Below are 13,304 nucleotides of genomic sequence, written 5' to 3' on the forward strand. Positions count from 1 at the left end.
GTGACTGAGCAAGTGAGTTTACACTTCAGCGGGTAATTGAATCAGACCTGCCTGCAGACCTCGCCACATGGACCTGACTTCATTGCAGCGTGGGTATCCTTGTGTCTGTTTAGTTTAGATAAGCATTTGAATTTGAGTCCACGCTGAGACAACTCCCAATTATCCCCGTCATCCATGTATCTATTTTACCCTTCCTTATTCTCCCACGGAGTGTGACCATCATAGTCTGAACAGCACTTGTTGTTCATCCTTAACTCTCCTTGACCTGAGTCAGAGGGAATTTATGAGTAAACCGTACTATTGTGCGGCTGGAGTCATATAATCGCAGATCTTTTTATGGACGGCATGTTTCCATTTTGAAGGGAAATGAAAGAATTGATTTTCGGCAAATTAAAACTTTTTGTCACTCTTCCTCTGAGCGGGTTTATATTCCAGATTTTATTCATCAAATCTAATTACTACCAGCTACCATGCTCCATTCTCCAAGGGCTGCTGACCCAAATATCGCCATTACATTTGCAGATGACACTAAGATTGGTGGAGTAGCAAGAAGCATAGGGGACTGTCAAAGAATGAAGGAGAATATAGATAGACAGGAGAGTTGAGCGGAGAATTGGAAGATGGAGTTGAATCCAGGCAAATTTGAGGTAATGTATTTTGGCAAGTGTAATTCTCGAGCCAAGTGTACTGTGTACGGAACAGCCATGCGTAAAGTTGATGAGCAGAGAGATCTGGGAGTTCAGATCCTTTATACCCTGAATGTAGCTGCACAGATAGATCGAGTGGTCAAGAAGGCATCTGGCATGCTTGACTTCTCTGGACGGTGCATTGAGTATAAGAGCTGGCATGCTAAAATTATACAGGATTTTGGTTCAACCGCATTTAGAATGCTGTGTACTTTTCTGGTCGCCAAATTATCAAAGCGATGTGCACGTTTATGAAAGAGTGCAGAGAACGTTTATGAAGATGTTGCCTGGTATGGAACGTGCTAGCTCTGAAGAGACTTTAGGTAGGTAATGTTTGTTTTCATCAAAGAAACCGAGATTGAAGAGGACTTGATTGAAGAGGGTGGATAGAGATAAGCTTTTTCCCAAGGTGAGGGATTCAATAATGAGATGTCACGCGTTCAAGGTTGGAGGTGAAATGTTTAAGAGAGTTCGACGTTGGAATCATTTTACACAGAGGGTGATAAGTACTTGGATAGTGTTGCCAGCAGAGGTAGTAGAGGCAAACACGGTAGATTCATTTCAGGTGCGTCTGGACAGATGCATGAGTAGATGGTATGCAGAAGGATACAGTTGGTTTGGAATTGGGTGATAAGTTTAGACAGTGGATCAGCTCAGGCTTCGACATCCAAAGGGTCTTTTCTTGGTCTGTAAATTTTCTGTGTTCTCTGTTATTCTGTGTTCACTACACCATCAACTTCATGCTACATTGCTACATCTCAGAGAATGACATTGTCATTTCCAATTATCACAGAGGGAATGAGAATATGAAATGTGGCTGTATCGGAATGAAAGTGATGTACGCTGGATTGGAATGTTTACTGGGAGCAAAAGGCTGATTTGACGACGATGTGATCAAAAACAGCTCTTACTGTCTAAGTAACAAAACAGCGCAAATTTAAGGAAAATTTCAGAGATTGCTTTCAATTAGTCGACCTCTCACGTAAGACTCCAGCACGCTTCAGTTGAGCCAACCTGCAGTGCGGGTTAATGCTGCTGTTGTATCTTAATAATCTAATGAACGGAGACAGATACGCCCTTCCTGCACGCCTTTGACCAGGAGGACTCCCAGCTTTGGCATTTCATGCACCTCTGTACCATCTTAGAAAACCACGTCTGCACTTTCAAACCAATAATTCCATTTCGATACCGTGGTTATGAGATCATTTCTCATGTAGCAGTTTTTACAACATGGACCATGGTTTATTGGAACATCAGGCTCAGGAAAATGATACAGGGTAGCAATGAGAAAAATATGATTTATTTGGAAGTACCTCTTTCCGTGGACTTCTACATCATTTATTTCACTTGCTCATTTGGCTCTATCTCGTCTATTGTGTGCAGTTCTGCAATTCACATGCAACCACGGATATGATAGCACTGCAAATGATGCAGGAGAGATTCACTAGAATATTGTCTGGACAGAAGAGTTGCAATTATGAAGAGAAATTGGATAGTCTGGAGGTGTTTTTCTTACAGCATAATAAATTGAGAGGAGACATGATTGTGATGTACAAAATAATCAGGAATATGGATGGTGTAGACTGTAATAAATGTTTCTCTTTGATGAGGAGATCGATCATGGGGGGAGGGGAGGGTGGCATAATCTTAAGGATAGCAGAGGAAAGATTTTAGTGAATACGCAGACAAATGTTTTGAAACAGCGGTTGGTTGAAATCTGGAACACTGTGCATGCAAAGTTTAGAGTGGCAGAAATCCTCAACTTTCAGAAGTATTCAGATGTGAATTTTGTGATGCCAAGACAGACGAGGCTATAGGCCAAGTGATTTTACGAAGTGTTCGGATAGTTAAGCGAATGTTAATTCCCAGTAATACCAAATAGGCTTATTTTTGCATGAACTTCCTGGATAGTACCATCGCCTGTTGCTGCGTGAGATCCGGTTCAATTCACTTCCAGGATGAATCCTTGCATATTGGGAGGTCTCAGTGGGTAGAACTGAACCTTTCCGCTCCAGAAAACCGCATTCGATTCCAGACTTGTGTGACTGTGTGGAATTTGCACACTCATGCTCTCTCTCTCCCTTGTGAGTTTCCTCTGGCTGCTCCGATTCCTTCCAACTATGCAAAGGTGTTCAATTCAGGTCAATGACAAACCAAATCTGAATGGACTGTAAGTGTTGTAAATCAGAGACAAAAGTCAGAATTGCAGCTCGGAGAAAACAGAATGACTATTTCGGGTCAACAGACTCTTCCTCGGAACTGTTTTTAATTCGCAGTGTTAACTCTGACTTCTCTCCACTGATGCTGCCTGACTCGTTGAGCTTTTGGAGCAATTTCTATTTTTATAGGTGGATCATAAATGCGGATTTAGAAAGGTAGAGTGGGGGAGTGTGAATCTCCTGCACGGCACAGTACAGACTCAACTGGCCAAATGGTTTCTGTACGCACTGTGTCTAATTCCATTAACTCTGCATCTATAAGTCTCTGTCCTTATTTTAGTCTTTGGTTTTCACATCTCTCCTGTCATGTGAATTGCAGAAAAGGTCAATCGACGTTTCGGGCATAAGCCACCACCAAACCGTTACCACCTGACGCCTGGTAAATGAACGCCTAATATTCTACCTTGGGACCCTGTAACCACACGGGAGAAATGTGGATTTCAACGGCTTCCTCATTTTCCCTCCCCCCACATTATTACAGTCTGAAGAATCCAACTCAGCACCACCCTCCGGACCCATACGTCCCTCCCCCTCTAACAAATCACCTCCTCCACTGTCTCGATCCACCATTCACTTTCCCAGTTACATTGCACCCAACTCCAACCCACCCCCCATTTATCTCCCAGCCCCCACCAACAAGACTCATTCCTGATGATAAACTTATGCCAGAAAAGTCGATTCTCCCGCTCCTCGGATGCTGCCCGACCTGCTGTTCTTTTCCAGCCGACACTATCACCATGTCGAAGATAGACGATCTCAGCTCAGGCTCGTTACCTGAGAGCAGAGAAGGCTGAGTGAGGAAGTGATTAACGTGCACATTAAAGGGATAGGCATGTGTGATAGGAATAAACTTCTTATGGGAAGAGTTAACAACCAGGGATCTCCGTCAAATGCAATTGACAGGATGTTCCGAGGTGATTTAGGGAGAATGCTTTCACTCTGAGACTGTTGTTGATTTGGAATTCACTGTTTGAACGCGTGGTAAAGCTATGCGTCAGGAGCATTTAACCGAATACTTGAGAAGTTAGAGCACACATGGATAAGGATCAGGTACTGGAAATTGGGTGACATTAAACAGATGTCTGATGAAAGAACCGAACACTGTACAGAATTTACAGAGCATGAAGCATGGGAAGGGTAAAGACATGCAAACTACTGGCGATCTGTTACAACGGATCTGCGGAATGCTACATTCGTCAAAAGTCACTGCAGCAGGATGGGGCCAGTGTGGCAGGATAGGATAAGAATAGTGGAATGCTCCTAAACCAATTAGCCGAGTCAGACTGGGCTGAAATGTTAAAAAGGCAGGCTGAGATAAAAACAATTAGTAAAGTCAGTCTCGCCTACCTAATACCATCATGCCAGTTTCGGACAAGTTGTTATAATACATACTAAGGACATCACTTTAAATAATTAATTGATAGTACAGCTAGCCTGCTTGAGACGCTTGTTGACGGAAAGATATGACATTAATTATCTAATCAGTCGTTAGTAGAGTCACCTTGGGACAGGAAAACATTGTGGTAGATGGTTTATTTAAATATCTAATCATGACAGGTTAGTCTGGGATGGAATTCATTGTAGCATAGGTGGCAGTAGAATACTTCATGGCGACAGTAGAATAATATCACGTTGAATTACGAAAAGCCATAACGGCAAAAGTGGAATGATAATGGGAACTAACGCTATTGGTTTATTGTATAACTGGAGTGATGTAATTCTGACAAACACAGTTGGGCATTCTGATAAGCTAAAAAACATGATTAAAGGAAAGGTAAGAAGTGATGGAATTTAATTCAGATACATGCGAGGTGCTGCACTTTGTGAAAGCAAATCTTAGCAGGCCTTTACACTTAGTCGTAACGTACGAGGGAGTGTTGCTGAACAAACAGACGTTGGAGTGCAGGTTCATAGCTCCTTGAAAGTGGAGTCGCAGGTAGATAAGATAGTGAAGAAGGCGTTTTGTATGCCTTTCTTTTTTGGTAAGAGTATTGTGTACAGAAGTTGGTAGGTCATGTTATGGCTGTACAGGACATTGGTTAGGCCACTATTGGAATATCGCGTGCAATTCTGGTCTCCTTCCTAAAAGGAAAGTTGTTGTGAAGCTTGAAAGGGTTCAGAAAGATTTACAAGAATATTTCCAGGGTTGGAGGATTTGAGCTAGAGGAAGCGGCTGAACAGGCTGGGGCTGTTTTCCCTGGAACGTCGAAGGCTGAGGGGTGACCTTATAGTGATTTACAAAATTATGAGCAGCATGGACATTATAAATAGACAAAGTCTTTTCCCTGGGTAGGGGAGTTCAGACCTAGAGGGCATAGGTTTAGTTGGAAAGTGGAAAGATAAAAAAGAGACCGAAGGGGCAACTTTTTCACACAGAGGGTGGTACGTGAATGGAATGAGTTGCCAGATGATGTGGTGGAGGCTGGTACAATTGCAACATTTACGAGGCATATGAATAGGAAGTGTTTGTAGGAATATGGGCCAGTTGCTGGCAGGTGGACTAGATTGGGTTGGGATATTTGGTCGGCATGGATAAGTAGGATAGCAGGTTCTGTTTCCATGCTGCATATCTCAATAACTCTATGACTCTATGCCATGAACCTTAAGTTTGAGGGGATTCAAGAATTTGTTTCCTGAATGTCACTGTTTTTGTTTGCAAATAAAAGATCGACTCCTTGAAAAACTCTCCGCATCTCCTTGTGATTGTTGACATTTTCTCCACGACAACCGCAACTTTGGGTGCAGGAAAATTGTGGCGAGTGCAGCTCTGTGGCGCAATGAAAAGTGTGTTAGAATTCTATAAATTTGGTAACTTTGCTTTTTAAAGTTTGTGAGTTTGAACCACATCAGAATTGCAGTTTAGGTCAGTTTTCAGCTGAATCATCGATTGTTTTGCTGATTTATCGCCAATTCCCGTCGTCTAGAGTTCTCGTCCCTGCTACTGACCAGAGGAAATTCCTTACCTTCTTGGTTGTGAGATTTTACAGAATCATGATCAGACCAGAGTCAGATGCTCACCTGCAAAACCAGCAAATTTCGTGCAGAAACCCACGGTCTCTAAACACATTTCCCTCCCAAAGTTGCACAGAAATGTTCGATTGCTTAAATGTCTTTATCCAGTTGTGTGACAGGTTGTTGTGGATGAGATGTGGAAAGACATTGACGTGTTTGGTCAGCCATGATGATATCAAACGGCGGGTAGTACAGATATTTGGAATCGCCTCCTCCTGTTCCTCTCTTTCTGTGCTGTTTCTTACAGAGTGTTTTCAAAATTAAGATGATGAGGGCAATGTGAATCTACATTACGGACATCAAAGTCCACCCCTTTACACCACCGCTCTCACAGCCAGAACAGACGGCTCCTATTGCTGATTTAGATCAGATAGTGATGGATTGTCTCGGCACTCTGTCAGACTACATGCTCCTTCACACAGGTTTCCAACTGAGTACATGGAGCATGCAAACGTGTGGATATTGGGATTCAGGGACAGGTGTCCAATCTACTGGGCTGCAGTTCTGGTCACATGAATTTCTGACATGCTGAGATTTTCTGTGCATTCTACCCACTTGACAATTTAAACTGTAATTTAATTTTTAATATTGCATAACATTCTTACATCTTCAATATTCATGCAAACTGTGCAACGTGTTCTTGCATGTAGGAATGGTGAAGATTATTAATGAACGCAAAATATTTCATGTTACCTGTATGAATATTCAGAAGGAAGTCGGTAAAGTTTCATTGATTCAAATTCTGTGCCGATTGAAGCTGATTGAAGGAAAAGCCCTGTGACAGCGGCAATGTAATCAGCGCAGAACCAATAGAAACCGATTTTTCAATGTAGTCTTTTTTTTTCATTTTTTGTGTCCCTTTTGTATCCTTTTCGTGAACCTGATGCTTCAATAATCACAGATTCATGTCAGTTTCACCTTGCCTGCATTGGCTTTAATTTCAGAACCAGACGGTTCAGGAAAATGTATCAGGGTGAGTGACCGAGGTACCAGTGGGGCAGCACATCACCACCAAAGATCCCACAGTGTTGTGGTTCAGTGGTTAGTACTGCTGCATCAGCAGGGTCCAAAGTTCGATTCCAGCCTCGGGACTGTCTGTTCGAGTTTGCACATTCTCCCCGTGTCTGCGTGAGTTTTCTCCCGGTGTTCTAGTTTCCTCCCACAGTCCAAAGATTGTGCAGGTCAGGTGGGTTGGTCATTGTAAATTGCCCATATTGCATTTGTCAGAGGGGAAATGGTTCTGGTTGGGTTACTCTTCGGAGGGTTGGTGTGGACTTTGGGTCCAGAGTGTCTGTTTCCATACTGTAGGGAATCTATAATCACAGCAAAAGTAGAGCAGTTGAGTTCAAGTTCCCCAGGTACGTGTAGGTCACGTGACAGGGTCACTGTCTGCGGCTCCAGTCACGCAGTTGGTCAACGCTGAATACTGAAAAGTGCATAACATGTCAAGTCTGTAAGTTCAATGCTTATCTGAAGATGTTGTTACTGACATTGACCTGGGATTATTGAAGCATCAGACTGAAGCGCAGTTGAAAACAATGTTGAGTAAAATAGCATTAGTTTGAAAACTCCAGTTTCTGACATGGGGAAATGGTTTGCTTGTTCAACATGCCAATTATTAACAGAATCTGCGAATATTCCCCACGTGAATATCCATTCATGGATAGAGAAACAGAGGTGAAGTTTTAGCTTGATGACCTTCCTCAAATCGCTGACCCAGCACTGGATTACATCCTGGGGAAGTCTGTATAAATCGTTTCATATCATTCAATTTCCTGAGAGCTGCACAGCTCATTCAACCAATCTAAATTATTAGATTTATCTCTTTGTGGAGTTTGACTGTGGTCAGTAAACCTGGTAAAGGATCTGGGCAAGTGGTTTTGCTGTTGGGAGGAACAAAGTGTCAAACTGGAATAAGGTTGAGTCTTGACGCAGGATTTTTCAAGCAGAGATCTAAGAGTATTAAATGGACTTACTCCCCTTTCGGTGGATTATGACCAAGTGTTCAAGGCAATGATAATGATGTTTTACATCGACAGGGCAAATCTTGCTCACTAGAGGCACCGCAGTATAACAGATCAGTTGAGCGGGGGAGATGATGATCCTTGTATAAACCTGAGAGAATTAATCCCACGCTATTGGTCTCACTTTTCTCATAAACCAGTTAGTCAGTGGACTGAGGTAACAGACTTCCTTTCAATGCAGAGCTAAACCAAATAGCTCAGAACATTCACAGTATATAATATTTCATGTCGAATGAGTTGCTGCACCTTCCAACCCCACTTGCTCTTCTTATACTTAATATTTCCAATTGCAGGTGTTAAGCAATTACTTTCCTATGAATGTTAACTAATTCAGGAAGGTATCCATTTTGCATCCCCATCCAGGCAGCCCAGAATCCCTGTCGCTGTTTAATTCTCCCCGTGTCTGCGTGGGTTTCCTCCGGGTGCTCCGGTTTCCTCCCACAGTCCAAACATGTGCAGGTTAAGTGAATTGGCAGTGTTAAATTGCCTGTAGTGTTCGTGACAGGGGTAAATGTAGCAGAATGGGTATGGGTGGATTGCGCTTTGGCGGGTCGGTGTGGCTTGTTGGGCAGAAGGGCCTGTTTCCAAACTGTAAGTAATCTAATCTAAACTAATCTAATCCAATCTAATTCACTCCTTGTCTGCCTGTACTCGCTTTTCAAATATTCTTGCGTCAGATCCGAAAATGATTCTATTTCTGAAAATTCATCTCCGAATTAAATCACTCTCAGAATAAAAACTGCCTACTCCAAACTTCTTTCTCATGCCCCGATGGGTTTGAATTTCTAACCTCTAGTTTCCACTCACCTAAACGAGGAAAGGTCCCTCGTATTTACTCTTAACAACTTCACATTAGCCGGATAACTTCTTTTCGGACACAACTAAGTCTTTCCTGATTTCTCCCACATTATTCCTTATCTATGCCACCATCCCATTAAACCCCTTATTTTCGTTTCTAGTGGCTTTATCTCCCAGTAAACCACATTTCCATAGTTTCTAACGACATGGTATCATGACCGTGTCATTCCTAACGTCTTTATAGTCTAGTAAACACTGCTCGTGTCTTTCATCATGTCTTTATATCCCTGAATATTTCAACCTGAGAAAGGATGCTGGGTCCAATTCATTGCATGAAAACTCACCACTAAGCTATGCAATCTTATTACCGACACGGGAAAGGTGGAAACAATTTCAATTACAGCTGAATGAATTGGTTGCAACAGAATCGGATCAAATCCCAGTCACATGCATGACTGTTGTTCATATAGTTATTTGTTCTCTATGTGTGGTGAAGTAACATAGTGTGGGATCAATTACTATTGCCAGACATAAATAAGGGGGGTGGGTATGAAATACTGAAGTTGTGAGATCAGAGCAGTTGTTATTGACATAACATTCACTGTTCGAATATCAGTCTTAGGAATTAGACAGAGGGCGATTTTGAACGAAATTTAAGCAGGGAAGTTTACCGCATGATGTAACACCAAATTGTGTGGTTAATTTGTTGTTTACCTTATTTGTGTGCTTTGCCTCTTTGGGGATTTTGAATTTATCCCCCTCTATACTAAAGTGCCGTGCTTTTGCACCATTATACAAAAGATGCAGTACAATAACACCCAACGCTGTTTCAGTCTACTTGCACAGATATTGACCCCTGGAAACAGCACTGTGCACTCTCCTCGAGTCTGGTAAGTAATTTGCTGCATTCCCTCTCTTATTGGTCTTTTCATTACATCGGCTTCTGTTCTTCACGGAATCTGATTCAGCAGATCTTGTCACTGAGTCATTTCTTTGTATGTGTTCACATCATGTGAGCAGAATATCACAGTCCATAACCCAGAAGTTAGACCATGCTCTGGGAACCGTCCTCTGCTCTTGATCATTTAATGAACACCAGGGAGAAACATCTATGCTCTTTAAAATGTAATAACCCGTTTTTCAGAAGCAAGATAAACAGTTCCAGGTTTCTGTTTTTGTTGTCACACGGACCAAGATTGTAAATGCTGGAACCAGTTGAGACTGTCCGCTCTCCCACATTCATTTTCTCCCCAGTGAGTGTTAAATTGATGGTCTGAATCGGATTCTTCTAAAAAGAAGAATCTTTTTATCCATTGATTTCTGGTTTATGGGTACACTTGGCTCCCGCTGGGACTCTGTACATCGCACTGACGACAGCAGTTTCCAGCAGTCTTCAGCTTTTTTGTAGCAAGTACCTTCGAGGATGACATCAAAAGATGTTCGCTATTACTGTGTGATACTCTACCAATGGAGACAGCTCGGTCAGTGGACGCAGCTCCGTCCGCTGGAATGGGATAATTTCTGCAGTGTGTCCTGCCGATCAGATACAGTGCACTTTATCATTCAGATCATAGAGTGAGAGCGCTCGAAAAGGCCAATTGATCACTCGTACCAGTGTCAGCTCGGGAGTTACAAAATATGGGTTAAAGCGGAAACACTGGGGATTTGTTCACGTTTCAAGTGTTTCCGTGAAGCAGGAAGCTGAAGAAGCGATTGACATCTAACCACAGGAGCAGCAAATAGGTTGTATGCGCAGAGGAGAGCTTTGAAGTATTGAATTCTGGTTGATGGGCCGGTCATGCTTTCACTTGGCCACGCTGCTACAGAAGATAATATGTCAGTTTCTTTCAGAATTGTGATGTCGTAGGCAGGTATCATCGTTACACTGCTGTAAATACCCTTTCCAATGTGACAACAGTCTGTATGTACAATAGCTTAAATATTTAATCCTTTCTCATAAATAATTCCATTCCATCTCATTGTGTTGCATTGTCTTCTTTCCACTTTACCTGTTATTGTGTCTGAACTGAAGTTGATTTGCTCCTTCTGCATGTCTTTTACAGTCTGGGTGATATGATGCCTTGGTACAGATCCACCTTCTGACAGAATTTTCCACTTCACTTCAGACCGCCCTAACTTCAGTATCTGATGCCATTCCCGTTGTCTTTGTGCTAAGCGCTCGTCTCAGATCCAGCCTACTCTCACCAAAAATAAACGCAAAACTCAGTCAGACTATGATCACTGCAATCCAGGGGCATCTTCACTCCGAGGTCATTGATTATTCCGAGGAGAAAGTTAGGACTGGAGATCAGAGTCGGAAATGTGGTGCTGGAACAGCACAGCAGGTCAGTCAGCATCTGAGGAGAAGGAGAATCCACGTTTCAGGCATAACCCTTCAACAGGAATACGGCTTATGAGTCGGGACTGAGAGATAAATGGTAGGAGTGTACGATTGGGGGGAGACAGTTGTGAAAGCGGTAGTTGGATGAAGGTGAGGGAGAAGATGATAGTTCAGAAGGAGCAGTGATGGAATGGGTCCAGAGGGCAGTGCCAAGTTTGAGGCTTTGGACTTGGGGCAAGGGAAGTGAGGAAACTGTTCAAATCCACACTTATCCCGTGGGGTGACAGAGTCCCAGGGCGGAATATATTGGGTGGTTATGGTGTGGCGCTGAAGGAGTCCCGGGACCTGCACGTCTTTGAAGGAGTGTGAGGGGCAGTTGAAGTATTCAATCACGAGATGGTGAAGTTGGTGGGTGCGGTGTCCCAAAGATGTTCTCTGAAATGATCTGCAAGAAGGTGCCCTGTCTCTCTGATGTAGAGGAGACCACATTGGGTTCAACGGATGCAGTAGATGACATTGGAAGTTGTACAGGTGAATTTCTAACAGATGTGAAAAGAAACCTTGGGGCATGAGACGGAGATGAGTGGAGTGGTTTGGGCGCTGCTTTTACCCTTCCTGCTGTGGCAGGGAAAGATGCCAGTAGTGTGGTGTGGGTTTATTGGGGGTTGTAGACCTGACGAGAGGCTCGTTGAGGCAATGGTCTTTTCAGAATGCTGATAAGGGTATGGAGGGAAATATATATCTGATAGTGGGGTCTGTATGGAGATTGCAGAAGTGGTGGAGTCTGATGTGTTTTATACTGAGTTTGGTGGGGTGAAAGTTGAGGACCATGGGGTTTTGTCCTTGTTGCGGGAGGTGTGGGATTTAAGGGCGGTGGTGAGTGAAGTGGAGGAGATGAACTGGAGGGCAAGGTCAACCACTTGGGAAGGAGACCAACTGGGACTTTCTGAGGTGGAATTGGTCATCCTGGCAAAATATGTGGTGGGGGTGGAGGAATTGGGAATAAAGGATGGTGTTTTTACACGAGGTGGGGTGGGAGGAGATGTAGTATTGGTAGCTGTGGGAGTCGGTGGGCTTGTAGTATATGTCTGTCATTAGTGATTCGTCGGACACAGTGCTGGACAGGTCCAAGAATTGGAACGAAGTTGCCAAGAAGACCCAGGTGAATTTGACGTCGGGTTGAAAGGTTGATGAACTGTTCAGCCGCCTAATGGGAGCAGGAAGTGGGGCCAATGAATTCATCAATGTAAGGGAGGAACAAGTGGAGAGAGGTGCCAGTTAACTGAGAAAGACGGACAGTGCAACATAGCTGAAAATGTGTTGCTGGTTAAAGCAAAGCAGGTCAGGCAGCATCCAAGGAACAGGAAATACGACGTTTCGGCCGGAGCCCTTCATCAGGAATCGAGGTTCCTGATGAAGGGCTGCGGCCCGAAACGTGGAATTTCCTGTTCCTTGGATGCTGCCTGACCTGCTGTGCATTAACCAGCAATACATTTTCAGCACTGATCTCCAGCATCTGCAGACCTCACTTTTTACTCGGACAGTTCCACATAGCTGATAAACAGGTAGGCATAGCTAGGTCACTTGCGGGTGCCAATGGCTACCCCTTTGGTTTGGAGGAAGTGGGAGGATTGGACAGAAAAGTTGTTGAGGGTGAGGACCAGTTCAGCCAGGTGAACGAGGGTATCGGTGGAAGGCTACTTGTTGGGAATGGGTGAGATGAAGAAACAGAGGGCTTGGAGACTTCCATCATGGAAGAAGGATGTGCAGAGGGACTGGATGTCCAAGGTGAAGATGACGCGTTGTGGACCAGGGAAATAAAAGTCTTGGGAGAAGATGAGATGCATAGGTGGCGTCACAAACTAGGTGAGGATTTCCTGGACTGGGGAGACAGGAAGGTGTTGAGGTAGGAAGACAGGCACAGGCTGAGACAGCAGGTCTTAGGAAGCAGGTAGAATCGGACAGTGTGGGGTTCATGGACAATGAGGTTGGAGGCTGTGAATGGGAGATTCCCCAGAGAGGACGAGGTTGCGATGGTCTGTAAGATTAGGTTGGATGCTAGCATACATATGTGACGAGGTGGCTGAGAGGTTAAGGCGATGGACTGCTAATCCATTCTGCTCTGCATGCGTGGGCTCGAATACCTCTCTCGTTGCTATTTATGGATAATCATAGCTGTCTTATTGAAATTGGAACTCCAAGGGTCAGTTTATATGCATCAACG

The sequence above is a fragment of the Hemiscyllium ocellatum genome, chromosome 8, assembly GCF_020745735.1.
Source record: "Hemiscyllium ocellatum isolate sHemOce1 chromosome 8, sHemOce1.pat.X.cur, whole genome shotgun sequence".
In the NCBI taxonomy this organism is placed as follows: Eukaryota; Metazoa; Chordata; class Chondrichthyes; order Orectolobiformes; family Hemiscylliidae; genus Hemiscyllium; species Hemiscyllium ocellatum.